The sequence below is a fragment of the Python bivittatus genome, unplaced genomic scaffold (genome assembly GCF_059951505.1).
Source record: "Python bivittatus isolate LINGU-HERP-01145 unplaced genomic scaffold, Pbiv_v1 ctg000480_np1212, whole genome shotgun sequence".
Classification (NCBI taxonomy): domain Eukaryota; kingdom Metazoa; phylum Chordata; class Lepidosauria; order Squamata; family Pythonidae; genus Python; species Python bivittatus.
In genome coordinates this window covers 96,495,856-96,521,670 of record NW_028277075.1, presented here as the reverse complement: position 1 = coordinate 96,521,670, position 25,815 = coordinate 96,495,856, and the positions used below count along the sequence as shown (strand labels likewise).

Here is a 25,815-nt window from a genome sequence, read left to right as displayed (position 1 = left end):
CAACAGAAGGAGAATCTGTAAGGATTATAACCAAGCTATGCCAGCAAATCAGGAGACTGACACAGTGGCCAACAGATTGGAAGAGGCTAGTCCACATACCAATACCAAAGAAAGACTTAACAGTGTGTGCAAACTATCATTCAGTATCCTTAATTTCACATTTTAGCAAAATATTGTTTAGGAACATGCAATACAGATTAGAGCCTTACATAGAAAGGGAGATGCCAGATTTTCAAGCTGATTTTAGAAAAGTCCAAAGAACAAGAGACATTATGTTTTAAAATATGTCTTTAAGGGTGCTGGTCAGTTTGTTCTAATTATATTACTTTAATTTGTATTGATTTTGCTTGTTCATTAACTGCCTTGAGTGCTATTAGTAGAAAGGCTGGATATAAATCTTATAAAGAACTACAGAAATGCTCTTGACATTATCATGACGTTTGTGAAAGTTCCAACCAAAAATAATTTTAAAAAGACAAACAAAACTACAGATTTACTCCAACTTTAATACCTTCTTTGTTTATTATGATCAGAATCTAATGAAACAGGAAGAGATAGGAAGAACAGCCAACTAAGAAGACAGTGGAAACATGTCAGTGTGAAAGAGCTGGGAGAAACAAGGTCTTGGGGGCAGGGGAGGCGCTACAAGAACATTAATCCTGTTCATTGGCAAAGATTTCTGTTGCTGGTTTGCTACTTATACAGTTCCAAGACAACAAAGATGTCAGAAACAAGAGATTTCAAAAGACTGCAACTGAAGGGTACAGCAATAAAAAAAGAATGGAAGATTAAATCAAATCACTTCCAGTATTTCTTAATTCCCAATCTGAAATAATTGTCAGCTAGGATATGGAATGACAAAGGTGATCTGACTGCAACATCTGTCACTCCACTGATTACCAGGGTTGTTAAAATTGTGTAAGGTAGTACTATCTGTGCCATTTCAAATCCTGATGAGGAAGAATAAAAATCTAATGAATAAAAAAAAATGAGCCTCTCTGCGTACTATTCTCCATCTTCTTTCTCCAGTGTTTTGTAGTTCCATTATTACATATCTCTTTTGCACATTTATAAGCTCAACTATACTTTCTTAGAGCATCTTTCCTTTGTTCTGCCAAAGGAGTCCTCTGCACCATACACAGGCATATTCCAGATTAGATTATACTGATATGCAGTGCAGATTCCATTTTAATTGAGATGGATTTTACTGATGTTTTTATGCTTCATTATAATTGTGTTTTTATCTATACTGCATGATTTAGCTGTCTTGAGCACCAGTAATGGAAGAAAAGCAAGATGTAAATTTAATACATAAAAAGTACACTTGTCAGTGATGAAACATCGATAGTAGTTTCCTAGCACTAAGTATATACTTGATGACAAATCTGGAATTATTGCTCTGCAATGTGTGAAAAACAAATCTAAATCTAATAAGAAGCCTCATTATTCGCTAGTACAATTCATTTTTATCTTTGTCAGAATGCTGGTGAAAGCGCTAAACTTCTGCTGGTTCTGTGATCTTTAGTTTCCTGGTACCTCTCACTCAAATTAACAGATTTGAATTTGTGAGCTTTAAAATCATAGACAGTTATAATAATGAGACCCAACATGATGCTAAATATCTGGCTGAGAAATAATGTTAAGCTAAGATTATAGTTCTTTAAACCAGGAACAAGCCAGACTCCTTATAGGCATAAGCAAAGCCATCATTGGTTATTTGGCCAATGCGAGATTTGGTTTCTATTGTACCCAGAAGTTGTAAGCAGTATATGCAAACAGGTAAGAAATAGACCAGAAATAGACATGACAATCAGGCAGGTTAAACAGCCAACACACATTGGCTTCAAACTGTGGTCTGTGATCGAAAAGACAGGGATTCCTTCTTGGGATGAGTTCCCCTCATCACACTAAGCCAAAAACTAATATACTACTTTGTGACATAACATTACATGCAAACCTATGAGAACTGTGCTCAAACTGAATTTCTGTTAAAAAATTAAAACTCTTCTTCTAATTTCTTTCTCCACTAAAATGTAAGTCACTGATTACTGTGCACAATAATCTTTAATTTTCAGTCAGCCTTTCTGAAGAGAATTGTTTCAGACTATTCAAAGAGCTGCAGTCAAGCCACCGCAGTCACATTTTTCTTGTTTAACTTTGTGCATATTTAGAAGAGACTGACCTCCTGCCAAATGCTAACTATGAAAAACAACATGGCAAAGGTAAACGTGTCAAATTCAGACACTGTTTGAATTTCCATTTATTCATCCTTTAGCTGGCAGCAGGAATTAGTTCAAACATCCCTGGGTGATTAGAAGCAACTGAAATGATACAGCTGTGGGAGAAACCAGTCATAAACTAAATGACTGTCACCAGCTCATTGTTCAAACTCTTGAATCAATAGTAAAAGAGAAGCTTATCTTGTGGGTTGGGCATAAAATGCAGGATTTGATTGATTGTGGTTAAAGAAAAACAAAAGCTTTTAACAATTATTCCACTATCAGAAAGAGAAAGGAGTGCATTTAAGTCTATATGACTTTGATACTTCATTCCGTGTAATTGTTGCCCCTCATATCTTCTTTAAATGAAAATATTTTTTCCAAACCCATACTGAATTAGCAGATCCCTGGTTCATTTTTATCTTTCTCCGTGTGTGTGTGTTGCATAACATTATACCTAGCACTACATTATAGCAAACACACACATATATGTATATAGCATGGAAATATACCACATAGTTTCAAATTACTTGCCTCAAATGTACTGTATGTATGAGACAAGTAATTTGGAAACTATGTGGTATATTTCCATGCTACTTTGGAGCAACTGAATCACATACTAGTTTGGAGCAACTGAATCACTCTGCCTCTTTTGTGCCCTGTCTTTTCATTTGATGTGAGAGAGGGAGAACAGACTCAGGAATGCTGTCTGAGTGCCCCCAGGAGTGAAAGCAATACTTTATTCACAATGTTATGCAAGTTGGAAGGAAGTGGGGATTGCTACCACAGCAGACTTATCAGCTGATCAGAGAGCACCTTTGCAACAAAACCAAGCGATACCAACCCATGATTAAAATACCATATACTATTGCTGCAGAATCATCTTCAATTTAAATGGAGCAAGCAGGATATAAACTAAGTCAGAGGAGAGGAGAAGGGAAGGGAAGGGAAGGGAAGGGAAGGGAAGGGAAGGGAAGGGAAGGGAAGGGAAGGGAAGGGAAGAGACTTTCCCATCATTCCACATTTCTAAACTGGAGCACTGCTCTGCAAAAACGATTCCCCTTTCTTATTCAATGCACACATTTATTTACTTATTTATTCTAAAAATTTCTGAACCACTTTCCATTAAAAACAAACAAACCTCAAAGTGGTTTTCAGTAGAAAATTGCAATTACAACTAAAAACATGAAAGCCATTAGTAAAACATATATTAAGACATTTTATAAAATACAATAAAAATTCAAAATAAAATCAACAAGATAAACTGTGAGCCATCTTGTGATGTGAGCAGCATATAAATATTGTAAAAAAAAATTAAAACAGCAACAGAAGTGAAAGCAGCAACAAATAAAGTTATAAAAAAGTTAAAAGTCACAGCATCTCTTTGGCCCATGATCTATAATTTCTTTAAAGACCTAATGATATAGGACATCTTATTTGCATCTATCAACTCTAAAAGAAAGTGATTAGAAAATTACTGTACGGGTAGGCATGGGTTATGTGCAGAACTCACTAAAAATTTCTAAGTACGTTAGGCAACACCTTCCTAACATGTCTTGCATAAAACCTGTAGAACAAAATCTTGTATTAACCAAACGAAGGCCAAACCATCCCCAGCATTACATGTGCATTTATTCTGCTTTTTTAATGGCCATAATACCCTCTGCAGTTGGAATTGCAGGGAGTTACATGGGCGGCAGGGTGGATTTAAGCTTTTATCCCGCACTAGGAGGAAATATCCATAGTCACCAAATTCACTATCTGATGGATGGAGTGCTGAAGGAAACCAATTACTGTAAAATGCTAATAGGATACAGCATTATCTCAGGGGAATAAGCTTTAATTTTGAGGAGAAAAACCTGAAGAGGTTTACTTTGGGTCTGCAAATGCTCTGCCTACAGTTCAGAGTAAAAGGGAAATGAAATGGTTGAAAGAAGTACAAGCGATAAAGAATGGAGAAAGAAAACATATATTCACAGCAGTTTTAGCTTCCATGAAGTTTATAGACCCCAAAGAATATTAGAGCAAGTCTCCTAGCCTCCTAAGAAGATGTGTTCTTATATGCTGGTTTAATTTATATTGATCATGTTCATATAAAATATTTAGCCATACTGTGGTTTAATTTACTGGTCTGTCCAAACTAACACCATGGGACAAACCATGGTTCAGGTGGGAGACTTTAACCATGGCTATAACCATCGAGCTGCACTGGTTACCACTGAACTGCTGGGTGCAATTCAAGGTACTAGTTGTCACCTACAAAGCCCTATTTGGCATAGGGCCTGGCTGTGAGGCTGGCAAGTGGGGAAGCAAAAACCAGTTGGATTTCTGGAAAGATCTTGCTAGTTGAGCAATATAGCAGATTCTTGAAAGCCCACCAAAGCAATTCTCTACATCAACTTATACCCAGCATAATTAAGGTGGAGTTACTCTGAGTTTCTTTCTCATGCTTCCCCACTCCCTTGGACTCAACAATCTCTTCTGCAATGGGCCTGTTTCCTCCTTTAACTGCCTTGCTGCCTCCTCTGTGTTCCCAAAGAATTGTATGTGTTTCTCCTATCATTTCAGTCCATCCTGTAAGATCCAAGAGAGCAGGGGCACTTGGTGTCCCATCCATTAAGCAATATCATCTGATGGGACCTAGGAAGTGCACCTTCCCTCTCAAGGTGTCTGTCCTGTGGAATAGCATCCCCCAGAGGTTCAGACTGCCAGGACCTGACAGGCCTTTTCACAAGCATCTCTGAAAACCTGTTTTTCTCCACCAAGCGCTGGGATGAGTCAGAGTGTGCTCATCTGGGGCACAGTGTCTGTTTCACTTAGGGTATGTCTGTCCCTCCTATTTTTTTTTAACTTTTTGTTTTGTTTTTAAATACTGTATCTGTTTTTAATCTGTACAGTGCTCAAAGTCAGGGTTGAGTTGGGCAACTTTATAAATCTAAAACAAACAAACAAGGTTCTGATCTGGTTGAACTATGGTTATTTTCACAATTAAAAAGAAAAGAAACATGAGCCCAGAAGTCAAGCTAGTGTAAACATGGATGGTATATCTGCTTCAGCAGGAGAAAAATCAGAGGACGCTACTATGGGAGTTAACTTGACCCTACATCACAGAAGGGGTCTTGGAGATCATCTATTCCAACCTACTGCCCAGTTCAGAATCCACTACCACAATATTCCTGACAGGTCACCACCTGTTTTAAACACCTCCAGTGGGGGGGGGGGGAGCCACTATCTCCCAAGGTAGTTTGTTCCTTGTTTCTTGAACAGCTATTACTTTTAGGAGTTTTCTTCTTCAGCACCCAGGATATGATTGAACCAGAACACACACCCAGACTTGATAAAAAGCGACCAGTGAAGACATAATTAAATAGAAGTTTGCCTTAATTTTTCAAATGTTCTATGCATAATATTCTATTTTATTTCAATTACTTTACACATCCAAAAAAGCTCAAGAGCATATGCTTCTCCTGAAACTGGTCTAAACATTTGTTTAACAAGGAGTATTTAAAAAGTTCACATGGTATTTCAGAGCTTGGTAGATAACAGAAAACTCAACAGACAGCATTGTGCTTTAGTCATATCTTTATTGACAAAAGCATGCCTACTGGCAGCTTGTCCACTTGAAGCGAAGGATTTTGCTTCAAAAAATGATGAACATGGGTTTTGAGGGCTCTGCTATCTTAACAAAATTCCTCAGCAGCTAGGAAACCGCTGTGCAGCAATGGTCCTTTCATACAACCAGGAATCAATTCCTCATTATGCTGTCAACAGACCCACCTCTTCCTTTCTCCAAGTGATACCACCCCAGCACAATTATTCTTCCATATCTTCTAGGAACTTTTCCAAGTTGGCACAAAACTAATTCATTCAGTGTTTACTAATAGTACCTTCAATGCATCCCATTAAAGGCACCTAAGGAAAGTAGCCTGTGTTTGTGTACACATACACACGTACTCCTTTGTTTTATTTCAAAAGACATGCTGGCACAAATGGCTACATCTGCTACCTAGATGCCTTTTCCCAAATCCCAGAGATATAAAAGCTTCTTCTATGGGGAGCAGCTAAATGTGACAAGAACATGCACCAAACATGCTGGAAAAATAATGCCTTTATTTATTATGCCTTCACAAGTTTCAAGACTAAGCACAAAACTAAACACTGCTCTGAATTAAGCTCCAGGAGAGGTGAAAGGCGATGCAGGATCCAGTAACTACATTTTTACCAATGCCCTGACTCTCCCTGGCACAGAGATAAATGCACTTCAAAGATTTAACATCTGCTCGCCAACGTCAGAATTTCCCCACTCATCTGGGGCTGCTTATTCTACACTTCAGCAGGAGTAGGGGATTGAGTTACTGTATTCTGATTGTCTGGCAGCATGAATGTCCTCTGCATACTAACTCACTCTCTATTATACACACACACACACACATCCAACACTTTTATACTACCTACTTGTCAGCTCTAGGTGATGTGTTGCCTAGTTGGTTCCCTGCAGTACGAAAGCAGCAGCAAAAGATAGAAAAGTCTCCCTGAACTAATGAACTAGGGCTCTTGGCCCAATTCCATTCCTATGACAGGCTACAATGCTACATTCACTGGCTCATGCTGAAGGCTGAAGTAGGTGGGAGCGCAGAGGGGAACAAACCGCCAACCGGTACATGCTGTTGCACTTAACCTGGTGTTTTTGTGACAAGACCCGGAGGATGTGTTTGCATAGCATCTCTAAACATTCTCGTAACGTTATTACAAGTAGAGGTAGAAATCAGGTCAACCTTAATGAGATGGCAGATATCTGCTGCTGCCTCTGAAAGCCTAACCGGGCCAGATTTCTGGCTTAGCCTTCCAACAAGAGTTTTTGGGTGCACCTGACAGAAAATGAGACCCCTGCATTCTAGCATTAATAGGCCCCCAACAGAAATGATAAAGGATCAGTGCTTCTCTTTCCTTAGAAAACGTCAGCTTTGTCAAGTCACAGTCATCTAAAGACACTGTTGGCTGCTGCACTTTTCTCTCTTAATTTTTAAGTCATTTCCAGTACTAGGAGAAGGGGGAAAGGGGGGGGGGGGTTCCTCTGACTTGCTAAACTGAGTGGAAAACAGTGCTGTGTGCCTAATAATGATGATATAGAGTTAATTAAGCTGGGACGGGCTTAATTTTATCAAATTATAGGCATTTCAGAGGGTTGCAGCTGCACTGGTTTCCCAAAAGGACAGATGACACACTGTTATTTGTTGACATAGTTGTAACTACAAACAGTAAAGTTGAATAAACACTCATTTACATTTAAATTATATCCAGTTTTCTAATGAGTATGTGGCATTCAATCAGTTTTCTTTCATCTCAAATGTAGCATGAACTTGCCACACCTACACAGGCTGTGCCCCCATTCTTCTACCCTCCCTGGCATTCTTTTTATTGCAAATAAAAGAATGAAATGGGAAGGCGAAATCCAGAGTCCTACAGAGCCTCAAGCTGGGGAAGCTGCACGTGCTAATGCCACATTTTTTGTTTCACCTGCCTCATTACTGATATCATTGCTGATATCACTGATTCCTAGTCTAGATGAATATACACCAACTATGAACTCTCGATAGAATCCTAGGTACAAGGTGCAAGTTGATGCTTGCAAGACCAAATTGACCACTGCAAGATATCAACTAGAACAGAACCACTGGGCAGCCACTGCAGTTGTGTATCAACTGTTTGATTTAAATGTTTATAAATTGCCTTTTCTCAATCCAGTTTACCCAAGAAATGAATCAAATATGTATAATATGCCAATGCCTTTCCCCAAAAAGTGTCTGTGCAGGCAAAAAGGAGCCCCACTGACCAGAACAGCAGAAATCCAAAAATCAAAAGCAACTTGATTAGGGTGAGCATGCTCTGTGTGCCCAGAATGCGTCTAGGAGGGGATGAAGTCAAATGTAATGCAGAAGGGCTTGGCAGAAATATTCACACTGTAGTATTATGTTGTAAATCCCACTTATTTAGGCTGATTTTTCAGCTGCAGAGGGAAAATACAGGAGAAGGATCTACACTACAATAAGCATATTATATGCATATTGAAAAGGGCTTTTATGTTTTATCTGTTCAATGCAATTGGATCGATGGAGTAGCTTTTGTTTTTAATTAAATTTATGTCATATTTTATAATCATATTGAAATGTGAGGCCCTATTTTAATTTGGGTATGTTTATGTGTGTTGTTGTTTTTGCCTGGTCAGTGGTATTAAGCCAAGTATCTGCAACAGAAGTAAATCTGAAAAAAAGCTGACATGTTTATCAATCTTTTTCTGGAAAACAGCTAACATAATTTTGCCATTTCATTTTCATATGTAAGATTATCCACTTAGAAAAAGAACTCAGCATATGTGTGCATCTGTGTATGTACATACAACTGTACATTATCCTTACATCTGTGTTCCAATTATTTATAAATGCTTCACAGCATTCTAAACATGTATTCTATGACCCACTACTGTATGTCATAAAATGAATAAGGAAGCATTGAGTCCATCTGAACAACTAGACTTTTATTTATAAATCATTGGCACACAAATATCTGGATTATGACAGCAGCAGTCCTATGTACACTTACCTGCAAGCACCTCTCATTTAACAAAAGCAACTTTATTCTGAGTAGAAGTCTTTAGATAATAATCACTTTTTCATTGTTAATAGCATCCAGCATGCATAAAAACTGACTTAATGCTATACGCTTCTTGTTCTCCAAAGGGAGAAGAGAAAAAAAGTGACAACTGAAATCAAAGTATATTTAAGATCTTATCTAATTAAAAAATCTATTCCCTGTGCATAAAAGAAGACAAGAAAGATACTTATTTGACTCAACTCAGTATCTTAAAAAGTAGTTGGGATCTTTGTTAGAAGAAATGAAACTAAGGATGCTAATCAAATTTAGCTTGTTCTAGATGAATTTTTTAAGCTCAAATAGTGCTACATTTCATGTTCAGAATATATGCTGAAGCTTTGAACATTCCATTTCAGTTATGATTAATTACTCTTTCAATAACAAATGCAGTTCTGAAAGGGAAGAATTTCCAAAAGAGAGAATTTAGAAACGCAGGTTAGGACAAGTGGCTGGCAAGGAGGCCATTTTCACAGAAAGCACACCGATCGTAACATAACGATGGAGGCATCACATGTAGGAAAGTTTGCTGGGAGTGGGGTGGGGTAACAAACATTTTTAGGAACGGAAAGCTTGCAAGATTTAGGTTAAAAGCTTGTATTCTGTAATTTTTGTATTCTGTAATTTGTATTTGTTTAGGTTAAAAGCTTGTATTCTATAATTTTTGGTGGAAATAGCATGCACTTTTCACTATCTGCTATCAGCTGAGGAAAGAGTACAAGACTCTAGTGCTCTAATTAGTACTATATCCATTCAGACACTATTACTGTAGTAACATTAAAAAAACAGCTGCTAAGAGGGATTTCTCCTTCAGTATCAACATGTTCAAATACAGTATTTCCTTTAGAGAAGATGGTTTAAGTCCTACTTATATCTGGGAAATTCACACCTTGGGGAGTTCAAGTCACATGTAAAGAGAAAAAGAATTTATTGGCCTAAAGAACTAAATTAATATAAAATCTGAGAAAGGGATTACATTTTTAAGATACATAGTAAGAAAGGTAATACCATGTTAAAAGAAAAATTAAAGATAGTTTTTCACTTAGTGAAAATGGCATCATAAGATTATAAGTATAGGAGACAAAGTTATTTCATAGGTGTCAACACCTATTAGGGTGTTATATTTATAACTAAGATGAATATTCAACAGCACAATTTAAGTGCTAGGTATAAATGTCTCTTTGGAAAATCTTTTTCAAACAGCTTTTGATTTCTGGAGACCTAACATTACTATCCATTGCAGCAAGGGGGATAATTAATACAACTAAAATCTTTATCATGACTTTATTAATTACTACAAAGATTGTATGGACTCCAAAATGGGAAAAATTATTCAAAAGTACACATTAACCAAATGGAGTTAAAACAGGAAGAGTATATTTAAATAACTGAATGTTTTTGAAAAATTGGTTGTTTCAGTCATTGTTGGGCTATTTTTGTGGATGTTTAATGAATCTATGTTTGCTTTTATTTTTCTATAAGTATAGTCGAAAAATAACATATTCAAATCCAATTCAATTAAAGCATTTCTAAAAGGAATCTCATGGTAGGAGGGTACCATTATATTGCAAAACTGCCAGCTGACAGTCTTAGGCATGGCTTTTCAGAGCTAGCTTAGGAAATGATGAAATATAACCCGTTTGCTCACACTGATACAACCTGGCACAACGGCCAAGATGATCCATTTGATTCTGTACCAGAGCTAAGATAGATCCATCACGATCTTTTGGCTCCCATACCTTCTTCCCATATTAGTCCTAGCCTTCCAGCCTCTGCTGGCTCCTGTGTCTGCAGGGTGACCCAGCCTGCTGCTACTTACTCATCTGCTGCTTTTTCTGGATTCATGGAACTTCCTGCTGCCTCCTGCTTCCTCATTTACTGTACAGTCCTCTTCGAAGCGCACTCTGCCTCTTCTGCTACCCATTAACATAGGGATTTTTGGTAACTTTCAATGAGAGGTACAGAAATCTGCAGACGTGAAGGTCACAGGGGAATTTGGTAACTAGAAGCCTTTCTCAACAAAGCAGCACTTTAGCTGTAGGCAGAATAAAGGCCAGGATTCAGTTACAGAAATCAAGCTACAAAAGGTAGCAACAAAAACAGTATTCATGTTTCTTTGAAAAAAGCATGCTGGAGTAGCTTTCACAGATAGAGGAGAAAAACAGTGCAAGGATCTGCATGACATAACTTTAGTCTCTTACCGCTGGAAGAGGAATGCTAAATCCAAACTAAAATATGAAGCATATGTGTTCCATTGTAAAACTACTCTGCAAGGGGGGGAGGGGGCGGAATGTGCAGAATTCAGATAAAACCCAAAACTAACATTTCTGAATCAGGACAGAGTGATAAATACTGGACTCACAGGAACATCATAAAATATAGTGATTTTTTAGGAGAATCTTGCTGTGCACATAATCAATAATAAATTGTATGTTGGAAATGAATAACTGCAAATTGTGAGCTTTCTGCAAATGCCTACACAGAAATTACATCAGAATTTGTATGTGAAATATATAAATTACGACTGCTACATGTTTTAAATACAAAGAGACTTGAATAAAAACTGACATAAAAATAAAAACAGTATACCTCTTCTAATTCAGTTAGTGAAATTAATTATTTGAACATTCTTACTATATATTTTGTGAACCTTGTAAATTGCTTTGATTTTGTTGTATTAACATAATCTTCTTAATGCAATTTTTAAAATTCTGTCCTGCATGCACAGAACAATTATAGCTCTTGCCTCTCTCTAACTCCTCTCATTGCTCTCTTCCCGTTTAGGGTTGTTGCCCAAGCCTCCCCATTCCACATAGTTTCCTATGTCCTCTTCTCGCTAGACCTGGTCACCCCATCCCTCTCCTAATTGAATTACTGGTAGGTAGTGGAAGTAGGAGAGCCAGTTTGGTATAGTATCTAAGGCACCAGGCTAGAAACCGGGAGACTGAGAGTTCTAGTCCTGTCTTAGGCACCAAGCCAGCTGGGTGACCCTGGGCCAGTCACTCTCTCTCAGCCCTAGGAAGGAGGCAAGGACAAACCACTTCTGAAAAACCTTGCCAAAAAGTGGGGGAAGGAAAGAGTAGAGTTCATTCCTTTTCCTTATGAAGGCTGGGAAATAAATTGTTGGTTTCCAGACGTGCTTGCTGGCACATAATTAGTAACCAGCACTTTGTTCTCAAATGGTTCTGGCCATCCAAAAAAGCATTGTAGAGTTCTACGTAATTCAGTGGCAAGGGTGCTGGACTAGGATCAGAAAAACAGATCAAGTTCACCATCAGCCACAGAGCTCATGAAAAAGCAGGACAGAAGTTTCTCAGCAGAACCTTCCTCACCAGGTAGGAAATAAAATTGGAGAAGTATGTACACAGTTTCAATTTCTAAAGGAAAAGGAAAATATCAAGGTCACAAAGAACACTTAAAAGTAACATAAGTGACAAGTAGCAGCACGTACTTCATGGGTGCAGGTTGAAGTATCTGCAGGCACCAACCTCACGTGAAAAGGTTTTGCAATGTTTCTATTGATGTATGAAGATGTATCCTACTTTACTGCCAATAAAACAAAAAATACATTTTCACAGCTATGAGCCTGGAAAGTGATTTAAGGTATTTCAATATTTCAGAATTTCAATATTCTGGAATTTACAAAAAGGAATACAAAGTGTATACCGACCCTGTGCTTAACGAACATGTCTAGAAAATAGGAATCAGGGCTATTCCATGACAATCTTAATTACCATAATGGACAACGCCAGAAGCTATATCCCAACAGATACGCTGTAGCTTGCTGCCATTCTTCTTCCTATCTAATAGCACTGAATGCCACCTCCTGCCATAATAGCTTCTTTCTCCCTAGATCTACCTCCATTTTCTCCACCTTCTCATCTCAATCTGGAACCTCATATTTCTTTTCTTATCATGTTCTTTAATGCTGGGTGATACAAATATATGCTCACCAACACTAGAAGAATCACTGTGGTCTCACAATTCCATTTTGTTAACAGTACAAGCGTCACAGTTTGCCTTCCTAGCTACTCAACTGCTAGTTCCCATAAACCATATTGGATGATAGCTTAAAGATTTTTCATCCTCATTACAAAAATGGCTGCCCAATATACACGGACCATATATAATGAAAATGCTCCAATAACTCTTAATTTAAATGACCTTCAAATCACATGAGCATTACAACTTTATAGTGTTAGCCAATATTTCAGTAATTAGGCTGTGTAAAAGATAATAAGCACCCAACTCACTTCTGTTTAACTGAAGTCAAGTTATTGCTCCTAGTTTTGTTTGATGGCAGACAGCCCAAACTTTAGGAATAATGCAAGTTTAGCTTTCATTCTTAAGTTTTGTCAATGTATTAATTGCACACAAAGGAGCTGGGTGAGGTGGGAAGAGCCATGGGAACCACAGGTACGGTTGAAAGATCTGCATGCATCCATGACAAATGGGCAATCTCCTTAAATCTCAGAATGCCCTGGAATTCTTTTCCATGTATTCTTGATTCCTTCCCTTTTGGGATGTAGGAGTTCTCTGAGCTTTGTTTCTCATTTTAGCTTTTCATTAGGTACCTAGATAACATCTTCAGTACTATGATCTTGGAGAAACTAAGTTTGATGGTTAGTTGTATATAATATACCAGCCCTGAATGTGACTGAGTGAAAGGTGCTGTTGGGGGTTGTTGTTTTCTATGTGACTGGCATCTTGCTATCTGGTTCTTGTTATGCTGATGTAATGAAAATCTCTTATCTGGTTGTTGGTTAACAGCTGTGTAACAAAGGGAGATGTTGTGGTCTACCCTGTTCTCCTATGTTGGACCTTGAACTACTTCTTTCTAAGGGCAATTTTGTATTGTAGCCGAAACTGCTTGCCTCCCATGGTGTTCCATTTCTTAAGCCAACTTCAGAATCACCAGTCTGGATTGCAGTGAGTTGACCACAAGACTGAGCTGGTGCTCAGTCCAGACTGTAGCTGCTGCAAGACCTGAGTGGCCATTCTCCTGCTTCTGGCCCTTCCAGTTAGCGTACAGAAGGTAAGCCTCGCAGGCTAGCTCCTGTGTGGACCCCTCTCCCAGTACATGTCTTTTCCTTTTAGGAATTGTTCCTTCCTCACTAGTGCCTGTGAGGAGCTTTTGAAGAGCAATTTAATGTGCTTTTGAAGAGCAATTTAATTTGGCCTTGAGAAGGAGACAAGAGAAAGAAAGCGGCTGCTCAGTGCTGGAAAAGAAGAAAACAGGAGAGACTCAGAACAGACGTACTTTGATTTTATTATCCTTAAAAGAGGGCTTGGGACAGGCTTTCAAGATTGTTATTTTAACCCAGTGTATTTTGTATAAATGAGTCCCATATTTCATTATACTTGTCCATACAAAGTCTAGGCAATCCACTCATAAGTGGCAAGTGCAATCAGGTCTTCAAGCCATTGAATAAATGGGCCCATGCATTTATCTTTCCAATGCTGCAATATCATTTGGCCATAATAAGGGCATGGAGAATCCATTTACATTGTCTGGTTGTCAAATTCTATGCACTAGGTATATAGTTCAAAAGATTATTCTCTGAAAATTTCAGCTTTTGTTGCACAATCATATTTATATAGTCCACTACTTTCTCCCAAACTTAGTAAGTATAGGACATTTTAGTAAATATCCTATACTTAGTAAGTATTTTAAAGAAGCATTATCCTTATTATATCCCCAACAAAATGCTGGTTTTGACAGATCTTTTCTATACAGACATAGTGGAGTCCAATAAATTCTAAATATTATTTTTTGTTGTATAAGTTGTAATTTGAGGTCTATTGACATTCTTGCTATAGAAGTTAAGACACTCTCCCATTGTCTAGGCAATATAGGTACCTTTGATTCTTTATTCCACTCATCTCTTAGCATCTGCATATCAAACTGATTTATTGATAGCAAATCTCTATACAAAGTAATAATAGTTTTTTTAGTTTTAAAGGATTTAATAAATTGTTCTAGTATCTCAGGTGTCTCAGAAGCAGAAAATGCTGCCAGTCCAAACAATGTTAACAAATGTAACTGTAAATATTACCATTGGGTTATATCTGATAGATGATATTTATCTCTTAACGCAGAATACTTTAAAAATTCATCTTCATCATCTACCAGTTGATCCAAAGTCAATATCCCACTTCCATCCAATTTTTTCCATATCACCATCTTTTTCCCAATGTTTAAAGTTGGGTTTCCCCATAAAGTCAATTTAGCATGGGAAAAAGAGTCAAATCTTTGTTTTATTAGACATTATATTCCATAGCTTTCTAACTGACAAAATTGTTTCCAGAGATATTAGAGTTTTAGTGTATTTAGATCCTAATACTGTCCATTTGACCAAAGGTGTTATAGATGTATATTCCAAAGTTGCCCAAGTCAGAAAATTAACACCACTTGTTGGCTTCAAGTATTTAATACCTGACAATAGATAAGCATGATTATATAGCTCCAGATTCAGAAGACCAAATCCTCCCTTATTAACTGATAATTGCATTTTCTGTAAAGATATTCTCAGAATTGAAGAACCCCATAAAAGCATTTCTGTTATCCCTGCTTGGCCTGTTTCTTGATCCAGCCTGACTTCTAGCAGCTTTTCCAGATGTTGACAACATGGTGGCTCTCATCCCCTTTCCCACATTAACTCCTTTGACACTAAAGAAGATCCTTTTCTTTTTTTCCTTTTACTATACCATAATTGCTCTGATGCTACAGCTCTAGGGGAATGGGCTGTTCTTTGGTTCCTGCCTTTTTCTGCAGGTCCATGGAAACATTGCAACAAGAAGAACTGATTTTTTGGTTTTGCAGAAAAAAAGTAGCAACATTCCTATCCTAAAGGGAAAGCAAGCTTTGAAGTTCTGTGGGTATGGCATGAGAAAGCAAGGAGAGACTGGACAGAAACAGAAAGGATGCCCATTGGCAGATGTAAAGGTTGAACAGAGAATGAACTTCTAAGGTGGAGGACAGTTCATTGACTTAGTGGGCCATCATGGATCAACTGCAAGGCTATTAAAAAATGAGCAGAACATTCCAACCAGCAGCTCAGGATGAAATGGTTTGTATAGGGCAGTAGCTAGTGCTGGAGAGGAAGCAGTGTGCCAGGCACTGCAGCGGAAGTGGAACTGGGGCTGCCACTAAAATAGAACAAAGCACTACAGATCATCCACTCTGCGAGGCTTGAGAGAGCTCAAAACAAGAGTTTTGAATCAAAGCTGGAAAACAAAGGCGTTTACAACAGGCTGGAAGTGGGAAGAGGACAGTGTCATCCATTTGTGCACTCAGGAAGTGGTAAGTGGCCCACCTGGATAATGGGCCAAACAGAAAATGTGTACCTGCCCTGTGTGGGTGCCGACTGTGAATTTATCAGAGTGCCAGGCTCCTAAGAATTAATGAAAATTCTTTGACTTGGCCTGACTTAAAATTTCAATAGCTTCTGAGATGGTTGAACCCATCTGTATGCAATGAAATTAATGAAGTTTCATTATTTCTCATAACTGCCAATTGGTGCTCATGGATGCATTCTGCTAACCTATCTGTTTGTCCTAGATAATGGTGTTCAAGGTCTATGCATTTTAATTTGTCAATGATTCCTAATCTGTCTTCTTTGGGTACAAAGTTTTTGAATTTGCTTAATTTGCTGGGTGGGATTTTGTTGGTTTGTGCATTGCAGTTATTCCAAGTGTTGTAATAGCCTGTTGGAAGTTTCTGAGATACATTCAGTGTAAGGAAGAATTATACTTTGTATGGGTTGAATAGGCTTTGCTGCTGTTGACTGGTTGGATATACAGGTAGTCCTCAGGTTATGACAGCAATTGAGACTGGAATTTCCATTGCTAAGTGATGTGGTTGTTGCCATCATTAAGCAAGGACCTTGCAAATTGTTAAGCAAGGACCTCAAGTGACCATAAAGTGGGAAGGGGCAGGAATCCAGAAGACACTATGTCCCAGGCAAGCAGGCCAGCAGGCAAGAGCTATGGGTGGGCAGGCGGGTGCTACAGAGTATGAGTGGGCGGATGCCGTGGGGTGGGGGTACAAAGTACGGGCAGACAGGCACTACAGAGTGTGGGTGGGTCCCGCAGGTGGGTGAGTGCCATGGGTGGGTGCTACGCAGTACAGGCGGGTGCTACAGAGTATGAGATCCCCATGCCACCAGAGGGCTCCTCAGGAAAAAGCAGTGGGAGCAGGAGCAACTTGCAGGAACAACTCATGACATCCTGCCAGCTTCTCCATTAACTTTGCTTGTGAGAAGCCAGCAGGGAAGGTAACAAATGACAATCATGTGACCACAGAATGCTGCAACCATCGTAAGTGAGAGCCAGTTGCCAAGTGCCTGAGTCGCAATCATGTGACAGCAGGGATGCTGTGACGGCTACAACTTTTGAGAACTGGTCATAAGTCCCCCTCGTTCAGTGCCATCATAACTTTGAAGAGTTACTGAACGAGTGTTCACTAAGTGAGGACTACCTGTATACCTTTTAATGAACTTGTATGGGTATCCATTGGAAGAGGTCATATAGATTTTTTTCCAACTTTCTGGAACTCTGGGATATTGCAAAGACTTTTTGCTCAACTGAATAAAGTTCTTATGGAGTTCCTTTTGTGTGCTGTTGGGTTATTTTTATTTATTTATTCATTTATTTGACTTGGCCCCGCCCATCTCCCCACAATGGGGGACTCTGGGCGGCTTACAACAAACTAAAATCAGAAATACAATTAAAAGTTATAAAAACCAAACATTACAAAAATAAAAAAGCTAAAAAATCCAAGAGGCCGATAGGGGTCACACCAGGCCGCTAAGGGGCCAGCCAACCCCATTTCTGATATTCTCCCTCCCCGCCCCAGGCCAGATGGCAGAGCCAGGTCTTCAAATCCCTCCGAAAGGCCTGGAGTGAGAGGGCCTGTCTCACCTCTGGGGCAAGATGTTCCAAAGGGCGGGGGCCACAGCAGAGAAGGCCCGCCTTCTGGACCCCGCTACTCAAAGTTCTTTTACCGTGGGGATCCGGAGCATGCCCTCTCTGTGAGATTGGGTGGGACGGGTTGAGATTGTGGGGACAAGGCGGTCCTTCAGGTAACCTAGCCCCATGCCATGTAGGGCTTTAAAGGTGATAACCAACACCTTGAATTGGACCCAGAAGCAAACTGGTACCCAATGCAGCTCACAGAGCAGAGGTGTTATATGGGTCCTTCTTCGGGCCCCAAAAATTGCTCGCGCGGCCGCATTCTGGACCAGCTGAAGCTTCCGGATATTCTTCAAGGGTAGCCCCATGTAGAGCGCATTGCAGTAGTCTATCTGGGAGATAACGAGGGCATGAGTGACTGTTCGCAGGGCATCCCGATCCAGGAAAGGGCGTAACTGGTGCACAACCTGAAGCTGTGCAAAAGCCCTCCTGGGCACGGCTGCCACCTGCTCTTTGAGCAGGAGCCATGAGTCCAGGAGGACCCCCAAATTACGCACTGGGTCTGTCTGGGGCAGTGCTACCCCATTCAGGGCCAATGATGACAACGTCCCGGATACAGAGGAGCCATTAACCCACAGCCACTCCGTCTTGCCAGGGTTCAGCTGGAGCCTGTTGTTCCCCATCCAGACCGTCACAGCCTCCAGACACTGTGAGAGGGCGGTCATGGCATCACTTACCTCACCAGGGATGGAGATGTATAGTTGAGTATCATCAGCATACTGATGATGCCTCATCCCACGATGACAGATGATCTCACCCAGCAGTTTCATATAGATGTTGAAAAGGAGCGGAGAGAGAACCGAACCCTGCGGCACCCCACAAAGAAGGGGCCGAGGATGGGACTCACACTCCCCATCACCACCAATTGGGATCGGCCCTGGAGAAAGGAGGTGAACCAGCACAAAACTGGGCCACCCACCCCCATATCCCTGAGCCGTCCCAATAGGATACCGTGTTCGACGGTACTGAATGCCGCTGAGAGATCAAGGAGAGCAAGGATGGTTGCACTACCACCATCCCACTCCCGCCAGAGATCATCCATAAGTGCAACCAATGCCGTTTCCGTTCCATAGCCGGGCCTGAAACCTGACTGATAAGGGTCCAGATAATCCGTTTCCTCCAGGACCCTTTGGAGCTGCGAAGCCACCACTTTCTCAACCACCTTCCCCAAGAAGGGGAGGTGGGAGACTGGACGAAAGTTGTTCAGTACAGTAGGATCCAGGGAGGGCTTCTTGAGAGGGGGTGCACCAACGCCTTTTTAAGGGTGCTGGAAACACTCCCTCCTGCAAGGATGCCTTAACCATCGCCTGGATCCAACCACGTCACCTCCCGAGCTGCTTTCACCAGCCAGGAGGGGCATGGGTCCAGATGACAAGTGGTGGCCTTCACAGTCCGGAGGATCCTGTCCACTTCCTCAGGAACCACAGGATCAAACCGTTCCCAGCTAACTAGGCAAGAACAATCCCCTGGTATCTCCCCAGACCCTGCACCACGCTCGGAGTCCAACTTGGAATGAATCCGAGCGATTTTATCCTGCAGGTGCTCTGCAAATTCCTCCGTGCGGCCCTGCAAATGAACCACCACATCCCCCTTACCAAGGAGGGACCTGGTGATCCCAAACAGGACCGCCGGGCAGCACTCTGCAGACGCAATAAGGGCGGAGAAGTATTGGCGCTTCGCCGCCCTTATCGCCACAATGTAGGCCTTAATAGTGGCTCTAACATGTGTTCGGTCGGATTCAGTCCGTGTCTTCCTCCAGCAGCGCTCTAGATGTCTCTTAACCCTCTTCAGCACCCTCAACTCCTCCTTAAACCACGGGGAGTGTCGGGGCCAACGTGGCAAGAGAGGTCGCAAAGGCGCGATCCTGTCCAAGGCCCCGGCCACTTCTCTATTCCAGGCAGCAGCCAGGGCCTCCGCTGGACCGTGCAGGTCCACGAGAATATCCCCCAGCTCCCTCTGAAACCCTGATGGGTCCATCAGGCGCTGGGAGCGGACCAATCGCATGGGTCCTGCCTCCCTGCGGAGGGGGGTGGCATAGGAGAAACTCAGGGTCACCAGGACGTGATCTGACCATGACAGCGGGGAAAGCTGTACATCTCCCCTCAGATCACTTTGCCATTGCTCAGACAAGAAAACTAAATCCGGCATGTGGCCACTATCTCGGGTTGGGTCCCGCACAATTTGAGACAGGCCCATGGCTGCCATAGTAGCCATGAACTCCCGAGCTGCCTCAGAGGACCGTCCCAGGGATGGCAAGTTGAAGTCCCCCAGAACCATAAGCCTGGGGAACTCCACCGCCAGCCCCAAGACAGCCTCCAGCAGCTCAGGCAGGGAGGCTGCCACGCAGCAGGGAGGCTGGTACAGTAGCAGCACTCTCAACTGTTCGCGGGTGCTCAACCTAAGAAATAGTGTCTCACAGCCAGAAACTTGTGGAGCAATGCCCCTGAAGGCCACTAGAGAGTCTCGGATGACAACAGCCACCCCTCCTCCCCTACATTGGTATCTTGGCTGGTGTCACACCGTAAACCCAGCAGGGCACATTTCCAAGAGGGGCACCCCCCCTCAGGCCCCAGCCAGGTCTTGATGATACATGCCAGGTCTGCCCCCTCCTCAGTGATCAAGTCACCTATGATGGGGGCCTTGTTTTTAACTGACCTGGGATTAAGCAGCAGCAGCCGGAGGCCAGGGCCCCTATGAACCTGCTGGCCAGGACCTGGGAGTGAGCAAGGAGGGCTGGAACACGCCACCGGTAACACACACTGGGGGCGTCTTCCCCGAAGATGGCCTGGCCCCCTGCTCCCGCCATAATGTCCCCTACCCATCACCACCTTGATAATGTGCCCCCCCATCATCCCCGGGGGTGCCAGGCCCAAGTACCTCCAATCCCAGGCCCTCGGAGTCCCCAATCTGGGGCAAAGATCCCTCCATCCAATCAAACATCTACATTCAAAACCAAACACTCCCAGGAGAGAGGAGATCTCGCCCACGCACCAGCTCACGCTCTCAGCGCAGGCTGAGACCCACCCCCCACCAACCTCACACCACAAATCACACTCTGCCCCCTTGCACGACCTCTCTCACTAGTCGGCAGGGCAGGCATCCCATGCACACACTCACACCTCCTGGCTCTCACCCAGCAAGTGGAGCCTCACATCCCCATATGCTCCTAGACTCCCCCCCAGACTCTCCCTACAGGAGGGAGTCCCAAATACCCACTGGAGGGACCCCACGGCTCTGCACTGGCACTGGGAGGGATTGAGTAGGGGTGGCTAGATCCTGGAGCCCCAGTTCGCCCCTCTTGAAACAAGAGTCAATTGGGATGCCATCCGGCACCCCCCACTGCCCCACTGTTCCTCCAAACCGAGGGATCTTCCTCCACAGTTGGGCAGCCACCTTGCATCGGGGCCTGCTGGGATTCACCACACCGTCCGGGCTCGTTGGGGCCTGCTGATCCTACGAGGCCTAGAGTCTGTTGGGTCGTTGGGCCCACTGGGCCTGGGGTTAGAAATGCCGTGTTGCGCCCCGCCAGAGTTCGTCGTATTCTGCTGTTGGTTGCTGGAGCTTGCCACGCTGCGCTGCGGTTCATCTGGGCTCCCCGCCACTCGCTGCGCCCCACAGGGGGCGAACAGTCCAAAAGCTTGCCACTGGTCGCCACCCAGCCGAACCTTCCATGCCGCTCCAGAACTCACTGGGCTTGCCACGACCCACCGGCGCTTCCCAGGGCCTGCCGCATCAACCCCACCCTGCTCTGGGGATCGATGGGGCCCGTCGCCCCGCAGCAACACACCAGAGATGACCAGGTCTGGCGCTCGTCACCTGCCCGGTGTTGCCGCTCTCCGCCGCATTCACTCTCCGCCGCACTCCGCTGCTCCTCTACCCGTCCCAGGGTTTGCGCCTGGGGGACCCATCCGAGGGGAAAACCCCTCCCAGGTCTCCCCCCCCCGCACCCAATTCAGCCCTAGGAGATGGAAAGAATCCTGGGGGGGGGGGAAGTAGTCTCACAATCTTCCCCCTTAATGCAGCGGCCGCCCCCAGCATTATTGCTGTTGTAGTTAAGGACTTGACTTGTGTAAGTTGCTTTTTGATAAACCTGAATTTGAAGATTGTCATTATTTTCTCTGCTGATAAAAATTTCTAGAAAGGCTATTATTATTTTCTTCTTTTGGTAATTTGATCCCTCAAATATATTGTGATTAACTTGTGTGCACTCTCTGGTTTTTTTGTTATTGTGACAAATGCATCATCCATGTCACAAATCCATATTTTGGGTTGTATTAGTAGAAAGACTACTGTTTCTAATCTTTGCATTATTGTTTCTACTATGAATCCTGAAATGCAGTTCCCATGGGATTTGTTCATAAATGTACCCATCAAAATGAAATATGTGGTAAGGCATAGGGCCAATGAGTTCCATCAGCTTTGGTATTTTAATTGTGTGATCTGCTAGATTTGGTACATTGTAGAGAAATGCTGCAATTGATTATTTTGCCAGTTTTGACTCAATTGATGTGAAGAGTAAGATGGCATCAAATGATACAATGATTTCATTTTCCTCTATTGTAAGGTTTTTTATTTTCTTGAGGCACTGTACTGGTGAACTGACAGAATACTGGCACCTGTCCAGTAGGTATATGACTTATGTTTTTACAAATTATTTAGTACATTGATATCCCATCTTTTTCCATCAGTGAAATCAAGGCAGCATGCATAGAATTTCCAACAGACTCCCATCCAAGCAGACTTGTTTATCTTCATCATGGTATTTGCATCCATGAGTTTTAGTAGCTAAGGGGTTCAATATGCACAAGAGAAACCCAGATTCAATTCCTCATTCAAGGCTTACTGAAGAGCTTTGGGCGAATCAGCATCTTTCAGCCAATGGGGTTGTAATAGGAAAGAATACCATAAACTCTGCCTCAAATTTTTGAAGGAAAGTTCCAAGACATAAATCTAGCAAACAAATAAACCCTCAGTCCATGATGCAATGTAATATGAATCTGCATAGTTTCTAAGGTTTTTCCCACTCCTGGTCATATTACCTTATACTCACTGATCAGTCTACTCTCCCATTTCCATACTACTTGACTTAATGTTTTACAAATATAATTAAAATTCACATTCTAATATAATTTAAATATCTGCTTGTGAATGTATTTTCTCTTGGTCAAATAATTCATTTCTAAGTGCACCTTGATATTATGAGCCAAGAACTGCATCACAAATTCAAAGGAATGTTAAATCCACAAAATTCAAAGCAATGTTACATCTGAAAGTTAATTAGTATATGTGTAAATCACACTGGAGATAATCCTAATCTGCAGAGGTGGCAATTTTTTACCCAAAGAGGTTACACTGATTTAACTGTTGTGGTTTCTCCCAAGGACCTGCAGCGGTGTATTTCTGACAATACAGGAGGAAGGAATGCATACTGCAGAATGTGGTCCATGGTTATAGATCACATAGTTACTGTCTTACCCGGATATAGTAAATTCTGTTTATGGAGATAAATGCGCTGGTTGTTATGGGTGGGTAGGCTGGAAGAAAGAAAACAGAAAGCATGGAAACAAGCATTAAATAGCATGAAACATAATCAAATGATTTACTTTTGTTTGAAGTATTCCATGCTGAGATCAAAATGCAGGAATACCACCTTAGTAAACGGTATGGCACAAATATCTTGGGGCAAAGAGAAGATTTATTTGCTCTGTGCAAGTGTTTAAAATGCCGTTATAACTACAGCCTCAAGGAACTGCCCTTGCATGGCAGATACATAGTTGGCCTTTGTGCTACAGGAAATGAATACTCTGCAGGAAATGAATATCCTGCCAAAGCCACTTCTGTTCAAACCTATCTTGGAAATCCAGGAGATTCTCTAAGCTAGTGATCACAGTGCCATGACAGGACAAGCTTCTCAACAGAAGAGACCTGGATGATTTACAATGAGGGAAAGATTCTGGGTCATCCCATACGCATGGCGAATGGGGAAAATTAAACAGGCTTTAAGGGAGGACTGGCATACGGCATTATAGTTTTAATTACATTCTTACATTTTATTGAGTATACATAAACTTTCCCAGTATCCACACTTCTCCCCACCCTGTTGTAACAAGTCAAACACCTACTTGGACACATAATTTTAAAACAGATGTCACAGAATAGTGAAATGAGGGATCCTGTCATACAAAACTGGGGTTGCATAATCTATCTGGGCCTCATTCATTTCAATTTACTTTCCCATAACAATTACGTCCAACCAACTTGTCCTCCCGCTTTTCCTTCCACCTGTTTTTTATTCCTGTAACAATTCTAGCGGGCAGCTTCTGGATTCTGGAAGAAAGCAGTCTGCCCACCCTGGGCTACAGGGCAGGATGAAAGGAAACCCAAATGAAGAAGGGAAGGGTAGACTGGAAGGAAGAGCAAAGGGCAGAGGAAACTTTATGCCTCTAGATAAACATTATCAGAGGATGTTTCCTCTAGCTGAAAAAAATCCCCATATAAGTTCACAGACAGCCTAAATTCTTGTTTCTATTGCTTCCAGACTTATCTGAGGCTCCTTGTCCTAAAGGCCAAATATCTAGGAGCTCTCAGTCCCCCATTTTATTAAAAGGCCCTTTATCTTTCCTCATTTCAGTCTCTGTTACAATCTTTTCACTGTAGCAGGTTCCCCATGGTTGAGTTTACTAATCAAATGATTGTATTTTATTAGCCTAGACTTTTACACAGCAGTTGGGCCTCTCTAACTAACCACACTGTTGTCCTCACCTCAATTCCTGCTTCTCCCAGCCATTACCGATTATACTCCTGCACTCCATATATATTATAACCTAACTGCTTCTGAAAACCTCCTTAACCCATATCTCTAAAAAGAATGAGAAGAGAGTAAGAATATGGGTCAACTCCTCTCCTGCATGCTCCCAACTGGTGACTTTTGGAACAGCAGGGATTGAATGAAACAACTGAGATTTTAGCAAACTCTAACCCAGTTCACTGTATTCAATGCAATGAAGAAAGGATGTGGGAATCACTTCTGGGACCATTTCTTCAGAGAAGATATGACAAAGGCAGCAGCCTGAGAGGCTGAGTAATGGAGTAATTTATTATGATTTGTGATACAGAGAAAATGGCCAATTCACTGTTTTGGGACTGTCCAGATATCTTGAAAACAGAGTATAGGCACTGATATACTTTAATGTATGTGTGCATGGAACATATGGGATATGCACACTTTCCTTCCTTTCCTTGGAGGTATAACTATGAGGATTATCACAGTGAGTTTGTACTCTTCAGTATTTACCATTTAATCTTCTGTCATATAATTGTCAATTGCTCAGTGTCACGATACAGCCGTTGTAATGTGCATGATGAGAGGAATGAGAGAAAAGCACATTAGCAAACTTGTTTCCCTACCTCTCCTATGTTTATACCATAGTGCAGTCTACATGGCAGAGTCTCCTTTGGTCTCCACAGCCAATATTTTTTCCCACACAGAAATATTGCATGTGTTAATAAATATATTGCAATATCCTATCTTTTTATAATATGATTATGTACCACACAGTACATAACATTGTTAATTCCATAAAGAACCAGAAGAGATATAAAACTTCAAGTCTGTTTTATCATTTGTGCTTAAACAGGAAGCATATGTTACCAGAATAGCACTGTATTTACAAGAGAAGTGGGAGATTGTTTATGTAATTTTTAAAAGACTTTTAAACACACAACATGGCAAGGGCACCTAGCTGACCCTGGCAGACCCAGGAAGCTAATCAAGTTCAGCTCTGGTTAATATTTGGATGGGACACATCCTGGAAAATCACCAGGGCTGAAAGCTAGATGAGAGGTTCAGGGACAAAATATCCTTGAAGAAGCCAGTGGCAATTTTTTTGCCATAATGCTACCAAGAAGACTGGAGGAATGCAGCCACCAGGAGTCAAACAGTCTGCTGATATCTTTATTTAAATGTATGCATATC

At 41.7% G+C, this 25,815-nt stretch overlaps 1 protein-coding gene across 3 annotated transcripts in view; it reads right to left on the bottom strand.

Annotated features, from left to right (window-relative positions):
- The window catches only part of LYPD6B (LY6/PLAUR domain containing 6B), a 91,220-nt gene that overhangs the window by 33,981 nt on the left and 31,424 nt on the right, over window positions 1-25,815 (bottom strand). The window contains exon 1 of one of the 3 annotated variants that reach the window (XM_088146536.1): window positions 10,687-10,895. The exons of the other annotated variants lie outside the window; for them this stretch is intronic. The gene's annotated coding sequence lies outside the window, so the exon portion shown is untranslated. Of the gene's footprint in view, window positions 1-10,686; window positions 10,896-25,815 lie in introns of those variants that run through there. 3 annotated transcript variants of the gene reach the window in all.